The sequence below is a fragment of the Malania oleifera genome, chromosome 3, assembly GCF_029873635.1.
Source record: "Malania oleifera isolate guangnan ecotype guangnan chromosome 3, ASM2987363v1, whole genome shotgun sequence".
NCBI lineage: Eukaryota > Viridiplantae > Streptophyta > Magnoliopsida > Santalales > Ximeniaceae > Malania > Malania oleifera.
Window position 1 is genome coordinate 97,812,520 of NC_080419.1, and position 14,236 is coordinate 97,826,755.

General features: G+C 33.8%; 1 protein-coding gene across 3 annotated transcripts in view; it reads left to right on the forward strand.

Moving 5' to 3' along the window:
* The window catches only part of LOC131152380 (uncharacterized), a 247,202-nt gene that overhangs the window by 173,600 nt on the left and 59,366 nt on the right, over positions 1-14,236 (forward strand). The window lies entirely within an intron of this gene.

Genomic DNA, 14,236 nt, shown 5'->3' on the forward strand with positions numbered 1-14,236 from the left:
ATTTGTTCTTCCATAATCAAATTGGATTGGCAGCTTGGCAGGTTTTGACTGGCAGGGGTAGGGATCAAACTCAGAGATGACATTATATGCATTTAAAAATAAAAATTTCTTAGTCACTCGTGATTTTTTTTTTTTTTTTAAAAAGAAAATTCCTATTGAGTTGAGCTTCCAATGGAGTTCCATTTTCCCCTTATGCCATCTTTTTCGGTTCATTTATGCTCGCCCTTGGTTTTGTTTGTATACACAAAGACTAGATGGTCACCGACTTTTAGACCATAGCACATTAGGATTATGTGAGCTGTTTGTCCCTTTGGTATGGAAATTATTTGGTATAATTTGTCTCTTTGACAGTGGAAGTCGTTTTTTCAGTGGCTCCAGATACATCCGCTTAACCACCGCTGGCGCATGGTCTCCTCAAGGATAAATGCCAACTAGGTAATTCTTATTATGAGGTTGCATCTTGCAAGTAAGTTAACTGCATGAGTTGGTGTGGTTCATGAAGTTGTGACGAATCCTTTTATTATTTTTGATTTTCTGTTTCTATTTTTTTTTTTTTTCTCCTTTTCTGTGAAACAAAAAATGCACAAAAGATTAAGAGGTAATTAAATCAAAATAAACCTGAGGGCTATTAGCTCAAATGGTCTGTCAGGAGGTGTGCGTTGAAGTAGACAAAGGTAGCAGGTGCAAATCCTGATAGGCGGTTGATAATTACAAGTGAGAAGATGTTCCTATTATCCCATCAAAGTGCAACAGTGTGATGATAGTTGATAAGCTAATTTTGGGTATGTTCTCTCCCTTCTATCACTTGGAGAATTGAACAGTAAGTTAAAGCAATGCCTGGGGTTGAATTCTTTAATTAACAATTTGCTCGTTATCTGCTCACATTTCAGTATGTGAACTTTCTCCAACACAAGTTCACCAGAAGCAATCAATTCTCGAATCCTATGGAACCTCACATTAATGTGTTTGGTTCTAGCATGGTATACCTGATTCTTCGCCAAGTAAATGACCCTCTGACTATCACAATGCAGCATCACACTATCTTACTATAACTCTAGCTCTCTGACTAAACCAATAAGCCATAAGGCTTTCTTTGCAGCTTCAAAAACTGTCATATATTCCGCCTCAGTCGTGGACAATATAACTAGAAATTGTACCATGGATCTTCAACATACCGGTCCTCCTACAAGGGTAAACACATCCCATTGTAAACCTTCTGTCATCTATATCTCCAGCATAATTTGCATTAACAAACCCCATAACTCAAGAACAACCCCATTGCCTTCCGAACATGATGCCATATCTTGATGTACCCTACAAGTGTCTGAGTATCCATTTTACAGCTTCTTAATATTGCCTTCTTGGATTAGAGAGGAACCTGCTCACCACGCTTACCGCATGTGCCAAATCAGCCCTCGTACATACCATGACATATATTAAACTCCCCACAACACTAGCATAAGGGGCGTTTGACATGTCCCAAATTTCCTCATTCGAACTTCGGCAATTTGCAGTAGAAAATTTGAAATGATTTGCTAGATGTGTACACACCGGTCTTGCATCGGCCATGCTAAACCTTTTAAACACCTTCTGCACATAACCGCCTTGAGATTGCCATAATCTCCTTGCAGTCTTGCCTCGACAAATCTTCATCCCAAGTATTTTCTTGACTGAATCAAGATCCTTCATGTCAAATTCCTTATGCAACAGGTTCTTTAACTGATTTACCTCAATTAAATCCTTTTGCAGCTATCAACATGTCATCGACGTATAATAACAAGAAAATAAGATAACCATCCTCAAGTTTATTCATATAAACGCAACAATCACACTCACACCGTTTGTAGCCAATCTTCATCATGTACGAATCAAATTGTTTATACTATTGCCTTGGAGATTGTTTCAACCCATAAAGAGATTTCTTCAACCTGCAAACAAAATTTTATTTTCCTGATTCAATGAATCCCTCCGATTGTGCCATGTAAATTTGTTCCTCCAAGACACCGTGAATAAAATTATTTCTTTCCCCTTCTCTTAGGGTTGTAATTTCCATCTTACTGAAGTACAATTGTTTTAGAAGCATGCTCAAACTTAACTCAATTAAAAAATCTTAAGTTTAGGGGTTAGACTTGAATTTGATCAATATTGTGATAATTGAGCTCAATTCAGATTCAATTTTTAATAACTTGAACAATTTGAATATAAAATTTTATTAGTATTTGTACTGCCTAGAAAGTGAATTCTCCTTGAACTAATTTTTAATTTGTCTAAAATACCTCTACAACTGTCAATAATTTTTTTCAAAACACCACTACAGCGACTATAACCACCTAAAATTTCTCAAAATACCCCTATAGTCATCTGCAATTACCCAAAATCACCCAAAGTCATAACCATTCATAATTATCCAAAACATCACAAAGTCATGGTGTACGCACGAAATGCGTGTCCTTGACAAGTATTTAGAATATATATATATATATATATATATATATATATATATATATATATATGAAATATATAATACTAACAATAAAATTAAAAAAAAAAAAAGTTGGATTAAATTCAACTCAATTCAATTGCTTGCAAGTACTATTGTACAATTAAACTTTTAAATTCGTGAAGTTATTTGAATAGTTAGAATTCAACTTGAAGTTTAACACAATTAGAATACCCCTACCCCCTCTTGCACCGCATGCATGCATGTGGCTGCCCTTACCGCAACCATCCTAATAATTAAGATTGACCACAAAAATTTAATAAAAAATTTATCACATCACAATAGAAATAGTCAAGCAATACGATTCTCAATTAAATGTTTGATGAACATATACTAGTTGAATAGTAACATAACATCCCATGATAATAGGTCAAATTATTCAATATTTTGATACATAACTTACTCAAGAAAAAAATTAATTATCTACTATAGTGACAAGGCATTTTCTTTTCAATTTCCTAAACCACATATAACATTTTGTGTGAAAAGCATATCAATTACAGTTTGAATTGTATTATTTGAGTTGATTTAATTAGGAGTTTTAACAAATTGGCTGGCTTATTCAACTGAAACTAACCAACTTGATTTACTCATGCCCACTCAATCTCCAATGTTGATCTCAAAATTTAATGGTCATAGGCCGAATATTGTTATAAGTGTTTGTCCAAAAATATGTCATATAGCTAATATATATAATTTTTAGGATAGGCTTTATTTGAGATGAACTATGTTTATCAACTCGAGGTGTAGTGTCGCGACATCCCAAAGCGCGGGTGCCTCGGGGTGGTGAAATAAAATTTATTTTACATTTTTAAGAAAAAATATGAATATTAGAGTCGCCACTAACTTTTTAGTATGGTTAGAATACTTAATTACTACCCAGTTAAGGGTAGAATTGGTCTGCATTACCAAAACTGAGATCGAGAGTTCGGTTACGCGAGGGAAAGGTACGAGCATCCCTTACACGTCTATTCTTACGAACGGTACCTAATTAATTATGAAATTATCTCAAAGTAAAAGAAATTAATCACAAAAATATACATAATATATATTCCCTCAGAACTAAAGGTACGTGAATCCAAAAGCTCGTACCTTTTTTTGAAATCATAGGGATGAAAATTGAGAAAATATTTTACAAAATACGCTCACAAATTTTGAAAATTTTATAGGATTTTTTTAAGTATTAAAATACTAGTTTGGGAGGTTTTTGGAACTCAAATGGTGTCAAAAAATGATTTACAAGGATCAAAATATTTTTCTTTGATTTTTTTTCTATTTTTCTGTATTTTTTTTCCACATTTTGCTAAATTTTGAAATAACAAAAAGATAATTAAAGAAAACAGTGAAAGTCGAGTCAAAAATATTTTTAAAATTTTCTCCTAATTTTCTATTTTTTATGATTTTTCTGTATTTTATCGAAATTTCAAATAGCTAATAGAGAAAATAATATAATACTAATACTATATATCATAACACGTAAATGTTATATATCATAACAGTCAAAATTTTAATGATAAAGCTCAAGTATTAACAATCCATCCAACCCTAATAATATACCCTAAAAATTAAACCTAAGAAATTATATACAATAAACATGTAAAGAAAAGGAAAGAAAGTATGGAAATAATTCTAGTCATGAATCTAGTAGGAAATACACAAGATCTAAAGAAATCAATATGCCACAAGATGGGAACCCTAATAATAAATATGGAAATAAATTTAATTCTACCTAGCAATATTCAATAATAAAGAAGCCTAAATATTAATATACATCATATGGATACCCTTAAGATCACTACACCATGATATGGAATTCCTAAAATTAGTACACAAGTTATATATAAGTAAGTGAATCCTAAATATGGAAATCGATCGACATCCTCAACTTATTTAAATAACTTAGCATTAAGCTTCTGAGTGTTGCATTTGTGTAACAATATTTTAGAAAGCTTGTATTTGATTTTTAAGTTGCAAAAACATTCTCAAATATCTTATGTGATTTATTTCGACATATTTTTGAGAAGATATTTGTATTTTCGATATTAATCTTTGTTGTAATATTTATTCAAGACCATATCATTTGCTGAATACAAAAATTAATTATCTTTTGCAAACCACGCATGTACACTATTTTGAGATATCCTATTGATTGATATACTTGTGATTTGCTTGACATATTTGTGTGAACACGCTTGATTGAATATCTGGAGATACAAAGATTACTTGTTGATACTCTCAAGCACTCATTACACTGATAGCAAATGCATTTGAGAGTTGAAATATTAGACTACATTGAGCTTACATATTAAATTATCTTGTGATATATGTGACTGAGTGCATTGGGTACATATCTGATTTACACGAAAGCACAATCACTGTACCAATTTTATTGATTGAGCAAATATTGTTGTATTTTCAGGCGTGGCCTGAAGAGGGAGACTAGCCCTATGAAATAGTTCCGGATTGGCTTAGACCCAGTTAGGAAAGTTAGGTGCGTCATCCTGTTAAGGCGTGTTGGTTGAGGTCAACCCCTTAAATTGACCTAATTGTAAAGGTTGATGTCAGCCCTGTGTTAATTGACCTTGTTGTAATCGGTGCTGTTCCACCCTTAAGTGAGCCATTAGTGGAATCCTCTGACTTGCAAGCTAGCGGCGAGGATATAGGCATAGTTGGCCAAATTCCGATAACATATTGTGTGTTTATTTATATTTCCGCACTTTAAATTTACTGCACGTATATGTTTTGGTGTGAATGATGCGCATAATTTAAATTTCCATGTATTATATTTATCAGCGCATTAGAGATTGCTTAGAAAGACACTAGGTTGTAATATCCTGCTAACATCTAGTCTTACCTAGGAGAAAAGTTTGAAAATTTCAATTCACCCCCCCCCCTCTTGGGAATACACCAATTCTAACAATTAGTATCAGAGTCTCGTAGCTTGACTTAAACATTTTTGCTAAAAGATCAAGATGGCTCTTGTTGGTGTATCCCCATTCGGAGAGGGACAGTCAACTACCAGTCCTCCATTGTTTTGTGGTGTCGATTTCACCACCTGGAAAATTAGAATAAGTGTATTTTTAAAATCTATAAATTGGAGGGCCTAGTAGGTGATTGTCAAAGGAATTTGTATGCCAGTAGAAAATGATATTAATTTGATGCATGCAAATTCATATGCCATGGACATGTTATATCTTATTTTTGATTCTAATATTCGACTTGAGTTTATGGCATGTCAAACTACAAAGGATATCTGGGATGAACTTGAAAGAAAACATGGAGAGACCCAAGAGAAAGAGATCACTCCTCCAAATGCTCCGAGTTCAAAAGATCAGAAGAAGGTAAATCATAAGCATACAACATTTACGGTCAATGAGTTATATGATTGTCACTATATCTCTTTTGATGACTCCTGTTGTGAATGCTGTTATATAACATATACTATATCTAATAATAAAAATTTTGAGGATTCATGTGTTGAATGTTGTGTTGCTACTTGTGCTGAATCATCTATTGAATATTGTGATAATCTTGTTATTGATGCACATGATGATTCTTGTGAAAAATATTGCAATATATTGTATGATAAATCATCTGGTATTTCCTGTAAAAATATTGTTGTTAGTGCGTGCAATGATTCATGCGAAAAATATTGTGTTAATTCTTTTGATGAATCATGTGCTGAATTGATAAATGAAATCTTGCCTTCGTGTGAAAAACTAGAAAATGCTTTATTGAAAATGAATAAGTTTCTACTTAGGGTGAACAAGAAGAAGGTATCTTTCAAAATTGAAAATGAGAGGATAGCTCAACAATTAGAAAAATTGAAGGAATATCATGCTATCCTTGAAAAGAAAAGATTAAGAAGGTTTTGAAAATCATTTGCTTAGAAAGAAAAATTGAGAATTATTATGAAATGTTTTTCAAATCTAAGAAGTATAGTTCAAATAAACCCTTAGGTTTTAAAAAGAAAAAAATTTTCAAGCAGGTTTCAACCTTTAAATCCAATAGCTATTTTTATGCCTCATTGAGCAAAAATAAGAGTTATAAGCATAATCTTTCACATAGTTATGAAACCTACTTACACTGTTAAAGAAAATGGCACATTTTGTCCTCATGTCCATCTAGTTGTGTCGGAGGCCTGGATAAGAAAATGAAGTGGATTATCATGATAGTGAAACTCTTAGGATCTAAGGAAGATCGATGTATAAATCTTTCCTTAGCTCCCAGGTTTAGTGGGGAGTGATGACTATAGGCTCGTGAAGTGGTTGGTGCTTAAAATGAAAATTCTTAGTATATGTATTCACTATACACGTTTGCCATACTAATAATCGTAAGATTAGCTAGCCAATTTAAAAATTGAATAAAATCCACTTCCAAATGGACTAAAGCATCCTCGCTTGGTATAAAATTCTTAATGCTTAATCCATGCCTAAATATAGATATCCTAAGTTAAGCGTATTTTTTTCCATTGCACAAGTTTGGTCTTAAGGAGTTCATCTTGTTAGATATCATTCTTCCCTAATGACATTCCATGAACATAAAGGCCTCAATCTAAAAGCAGTCATCACACTAGGCTTAAAGCACTGTTAATCATAAATGACTAACATATACATTGAGTGCTTCTCATAGCTATAACCAAATTAAAGGTATCCACTAAGGGATCGGTCTATCTGGGGCTAAATTTGCACAACCTTTTATTTTGGTTTAATCGCTCCATAGGAAATACTCACCAAACCATGATCATATTTAGTGAAGCTTCACTCATTCCTTGGTACATATCCTTGCTCCTCCATGTCATCATATCTGAAGGATACTCATCAACCACCCAAGAGCATTGTTCAAGAAAAGTCACATACTCCTTAGTGCTCTTTGCCAAAATAGTTAGGACTCAAAGAAAAGTGCAGTCAAAGTGAGATTATTCTCTAACTCAGTCTCTAAGTTTAGAGGTTATAGTAATTGCAAGACTGGGAAGTAATCTACACTTAATATGTTAAATCTTGGTACGTGCCTCAGTTGTGTAATATCTCATCACCAAGTATCCCTAAGAATCATTTTAATGTGAAAATACATGTAATATAGCAAATGTTAACCTAAGGGAGAGTTTTGGATCAAAAGAAAGCCAAATCGGAGAAATTCACAGTGCTCGGTCGACCGAGCATTGACTAAGTAAAAGCTCCCGATCGACCGAACACCCCTTGACTTTGACCTTACAATCGACTGAACTTAAGTGAACCTATCCACCCCGATCAACCGAACCTGTTGGTTTTCCCTTGGTTAACCGAATATAGGCACAGTACTCCATCTTGTTCGACCATCCATCTCAATTCAAATTCTCCCTAGTCGATCGAACAGTGTCGGTTCGTGAAGAAACCGAACCGTCGGTCGACCATATATGCTCCCGGTCGACCAAACTGCAATATATTTATATCCTTGCTATGTTCAAAGCTCATTTGCACAAAAAATTATGAGAGCTCTTTCACCATTCCTTTAAACATCACCAAGAGAACCTAGACCAGTGCTTTCCTTCATCATCTAGCACTTATGGATCATGTTGAAGCCCACGATTTAGCACACGCTGAGGATGAATACTTCTTATCAGAACAATCCACGGTCAAATACATACAAGAGTTTCATCCTAAGGAAGCAATACTGGGTAAGATATTAGATTTAGAATTCATGAATCAGTATTTTGGGAATGTAATGGATATGTTTGAATATCAAGGCTGGAAAACTTTCATTTCCTATTAGGCTGGGGGTCACCACCCAACGTACGTTAGATTATTTTACGCAAATTTGGGTAATGATGAATATGAGTATTTCTCTAGAGTATTAAGGACTAATGTTCGTTTCGATGCACAATATCTTTTAGATGTCCTTGATATAGATCATGGAGATTTTGAGTGCTCAGATGTAGTAAATTCCTAGATTCACGAACAGGTATTTACAGTTGCCACATTTGCAAACTTGACCTTATCTGATCCAGGCACTGCTAGCCAAAACCATCCCCCATAGTATAGGCAGTTTACGTTAGAGGCCAGAGTAGTGCACCATTTGATCACATTTAATGTCCTGCCCAAGGCAGGTTCTAAAGTGTATGTATCCTTCCTAGATTGCTTTATTTTTGTGGTGTTTATTTGCTTTAAAGAAGCTAGATTTTCCCAGTTTAATGATTCGATGGATGATGGCCAAAACAATTGGCCACAGAATTATCATGCCATACGTGCGCGCGCGCGCGCGGGGGTGGGGTAGGTTCCTAAACAACCTGTTTCGATCCATAGGATTCACACGCTCAAATGTGGTTTAACTGAAGAGAAGACGACCTACTGATATATTCTCTAGCGTCACCTTGAGACTTATGGGGTATGAGCTAGTTGGCAACATTCGGTTACCTTCTAGGGGTGTAGTAGCATAAGGAAAGGCCCCGCAGAAGCCACCACATCCCATGCAACCGTCAAATGTTGATCTAATGGCTGTCATCACTAGTTTATTTGATTCATTTGGACAGTTTTGAGAATCAATTCAGTCATACCTATGAGATTTGGCATCGTCATCCACTGCCCTTTGTGATGAATTCTGGCAGCTCTCCATCTCTACCGCTAGTCGATTCATAGATTTAGAGAGGACCATGACAGTCAGCTTCAGTGAGCTAAACGATCGTATTCAGGAGATGCAGGACGAAAGAGACTAGATGACCATGGATTTTGATTTCGATGCTGGTGATGGTGGTGATGATGGAGGGGAGTTCAAAATTATGGAGAGCAGCCTACAGATCAGAATGTGCGGCTTTGATCCATTTTATTTTATATCATCTAGTCTGTACCTATATAAAACAGCTTTTACTTTTGTTTTTGTATTATCATAACGATCACATTCACCACACAAATGTAGATACTATGATATGGTAATTGTGCTTTTGATTATGATATATATCTGCAGTACTTTGATTTGCATATGTTTATGGTCAAATAACTATTATGTTGAATTACATGCTTAGTATAGAAAGCCTCCTACATGACGGATGCAGTTGATGAGAATTGCCTACTCGTAGATTATAGGTTCTCGCATGCCTTACTCTTGAGATATTGCTTGTTTGAGAATCATTTTTATATAGGTAAATTTTAGGAAATGTCCTATTTACAGCCGACATATTGCCAAATTTTCTGTTGACATTTGCCCAAATGATTGAAACGATTTTCTATGCAAATGAAATTTAATCTTGAAGTCTAAATATTTTATGCTTGACTTATTTGCATTGAAATTTTAAATTCATTGGGGTTGGTTGTGCGTATATATTTAAAGTATTTAAATATTGGCAGGTTTTTATGGAATTGATTACATCTTCAGAAAAAATGCTGCCTAATTTTTTAAACCTTTGCACATAACTTTAAATCATCTCTAAATACTAAATTACTTAAAACTTGAGTTATGTTTCTAAAATAATATTTGAAGTTTACTCACGTTGACCTATAAAGGAAAATGCATATTCTTAGGGGGAGTCACTTAGCATTGAAATCATTAGGTCCTGAGAAACAAATATATATTCTTCACTGTATATCTGTAATACTTGGTATTTGGCCTACATGCTCTCATCATACTATACGATGCGCAAACACATGCTCGCCTAAGTATATGACTTATATATATCTATAGCATGATCATATTGAATGTGATGAATATTGATTATCAATTATGATGCAAAATTTCTGATCCACTTCATGATGATATTGAAATTTATACTTGATTGTTAGACCATACTGAATTGTTTGAGTAGTTGTGGATAAACTGTTAGGATATATAAACTCAAACAGGTTACATTTTATACAAGATTTATTTTAGAAAGTCTGATTTACAAACGGTACTTTGCCGAAATTTTTTAAAATCTTTCCAAAATTTCTAATGTATAAAGTGTAACACCTACCCATTGCCTAAAGTGTTAACTCATATGACCCTTTTTGCTGTTGCCAAAAAGGGGAGATGGAAAGGGGCAAAAATAATGGGTAAAAAGACCTAGTTAAAAATTAATTGGATGCATATTGATAGGAAGAGCCCTCTTAGGCTTAACCTTATATTTTTGCTTATCATATTTGTCATCATCAAAAAGGGGGAGAATGTTGACCTTATAGGTCACACCCGGTTTTGATTATGACAAATACTCATTGTATCTAATGGGTGTTTGAGAATTTGTGCAGGAATCGAAAATTGTCAAGATCAAGATGCTCATATAGCAAGTGAAGTTCGAAGACCAAAGTCCATTATATTGTAATATATATATATATATATATATATATATATATATTTCAATTGCGAAATTGATCTGTAATAGTAAATTAGGGTGTTTTACTTGTAATAATCACACACCCCATGTGCATGGTCTAATAAGTAAGCTCAGAACTAAAACGAAACTAAACTTGGACCTAAAGAGACCCTAAGACACTCGCCCTTGCACTTAGTTGTGATAGACACTTAAATACGGTAAATGTGTGTTGAAATATGACCGAAATGCACAAGTTTTGCACTTTTGGTCGACCGACCTATACAGGTTATTTTGCCCCGGTCAACCAAATCAGGTCTGGGTCAACCAGTTAACCACAGTTTGGTCGACCGAGCCATGACAGTTCATTTGACCCTGGTTGATTGAAACCTCTTGTAGTCAATAGTTTGACTTCCTAGTCGACCGAGACCTTTTTGAACTACACCAACCTGGTCGACCAAGTTCCCATGTGTGGGAACCCAACGTTCTGGTCGATCGACCAGGTAGCTCATTTTCACCTTGGTCGACTGAACCACACCATTTTGGAAAAATCGCTTTTCCTGGTCGACCGACCCTGAAGTTCAAAATTGGCCCGGTCAACTGAGCCATATGAACTTCGGTCGACCGAAAGTATTATGGTCAACTGGTGCTCTTGGGTTGCTTTTCATTTTTACCGTGGTTAATTTATTTTTATTAGGGTTAAAATATTTAAAACATCATTAATCTTTTATAATAATCTTGGCTATGTCCCCAACGGTTATATTTCATGGGTGTCTATAAAAACCCCTTTATTTGGGAAAATTAAAAAGAGATTAGCCAACTTGATTAACAAATTTTCTCTCATTCTCAAAAATCCCACTATTTATATTTATACTCCCAATCACTCATACTTACTCTTTTCAAGTGCTTAAATCCTCTATAAGTTATTTGAGTGTTCATATTCATAGGTTTGCTCTCCCACTCATATGTGATTGAATCAATTTTTACAAAAGATAAACCAAAGTGCTCTTAGGGGGCTTTGCTCATAAACCTAGCCTAAGAAGACTTGCATTAAGCTTCCAAGTGTTGCATTTGTGTAGCAATATCTTAGAAAGCTTGTATTTGATTTTTGAGTTGCAAAAACATTTTCAAAAACATTCTCAAATATCTTGTGTGACTTATTTTGACAAATTTTTTAGAAGATATTTGTGTTTGTGATATTAATCGTTATTGCAATATTTATTCAAGAACATATCATTTGCTGAATACAAAAATTAATTATCTTTTACAAACCAAACATGTACACTATTTTGAGATATCCTACTGATTGATATACTTGTGATTTGCTTGACATCTTTATGTGAATATGTTGATTGAATATCTTGAGATACAAAGATTACTTTTTAATACTCTTACGCACTCATTACACTGATTGCAAATGCATTTGAGAGTTGAAATATTAGACCACACTGAGCTTACATATTAAATCATCTTGTGGTATATGTGAATGAGCGCATTTGGATACGTATCTGCTTTACACGAAAGCACAATCACTGTACCAATCTTATTGATTGAGCAAATACTGTTGTATTTTCAGGCGTGACCTGAAGAGGGAGACTAGCCCTATGAAATAGTCCCGGATTGGCTTAGACCTTATTAGGAAAGATAGGTGCGTCATCCTGTTAAGGCCTGTTGGTTGAGGTCATCCCCTTGAATTGACCTGGTTGTAAAGGTTGAGGTCAACCATGTGTTAATTGACCTGGTTGTAATCGGTGCCGCTCCACCTTTAAGTGAGCCATTAGTGGAATCCTCTGGCTTGCGAGCTAGAGGCGGGGACGTAGGCACAGTTGGCCGAACCCCGATAACAGATTGTGTGTTTATTTATATTTTCACACTTTATATTTACCGCACGTATATATTTTGGTGTGAATGATGCGCATAATTTAAATTTCCATATATTATATTTATCAGCGCATTAGAGATTGCTTAGAAAGACCCTAGGTTGTAATATCTAACTAACATCTAGTCTTACCTAGGAGAAAAGTTTGAAAATTCTAATTCACCCTCCCTCTTGGAAATACACCAATTCTAACAAAATTTAATTTTGCTCTCTTGTTTTGGTCTTTCATAAAACATTTTCCGAGGTTTTTAAATAGGTCTCTAATTCCATGTGTTTCCCCTAAAGAGCTTCAACAATATTTCAAAAGATATTTAAATATTAAAGCACTTACATAAAGACTTCTAAGCCATTTGTCATTCTTAAACACTTAAGTCTTCATGCTTTGATATTTTCTCGCCTTCAAGCTTTAAAATACTTTGAACTTTTCATTGAGTTCTTTTTAAAATCCACGCTCTCATGATCTTCAAGCCTTAGTCTTTGAATTCATGCAATTTAAGCTTCATATGATCATGTTCCTTTGGAATATAAGTTTCAATTGATTCTCGTAAGTACTTGACCTTGGTTTCACATATGTGAGATCTGAAATATCACCATTCAACCAAATATGTTAAGTTCCACTTGTTTGTTAGCATCAAAATAGGATGTTAAACCCTATAAGGCTAACAATTTCCCCTTTTTTGATGATGACAAATAATGAACAAATATATGAGTAAGCCTTAAAAAGACTCCCCCTTTCAATAAGCATCATCTTCAACATGTTTGTAAGATCAAGATTACTATCAACACCAATTTTAAGATCATTTAATATCATGCATATCAATACCAATTTCAAGGTCATTCAATGTCATGTACTTCTCCCCTTTGTCAAATACTTCTCTCCCTTTTAAAATATAAATCATGTTTCAAAATTTTAAAATATTTCAATACCAAACTCAATTTTCAATTTTTGCTCAAAACTTCTCCCCCTTTTGACATCAATCAAAATAAATCATATTTTTGAGCATATGAATATCAATCATGCATATCAAGTATATGATACCAATTTAAATTTTCATTAATTCTAATTCCAATTGAACTTTTGAAATTTTAATACCAAACTCAAATTGAAAATTTAGGATACCAATAAAAAAATAATTCATGATACCAAAAAAAATTAGGGAGAAACAAAATACAAGTTATGAGTCATAATACTCCCCCTGAATTTAATACATTCAGATTTGATACCAATTATGCTTTCTAAATTTATCGTTCATGTTTCAAACATTTGATGTATATGCTCATGGATATCAAATACAAATATCATATCAATTTCATAATTTACTCATGGATATAATTATACTTGTCATGCTCAAATACCAATTTATATATTCATGGATACTAATATACTTTATAAATACCAATGTTAATGTCACATTATGCAAAACTCATGAATACTCTATTATTTAGATTCAAATTTATCCATTTATCCATATGATCCATCATAAGCATACATGGCCAAGAATTTATCAATTCATATCAAAATTCATGTTTCTAAATCATGCTTCATAACTTTATGCTCAATTTTCAAAATATAGTGAGCTATAAACTATTATTATTTTCATTT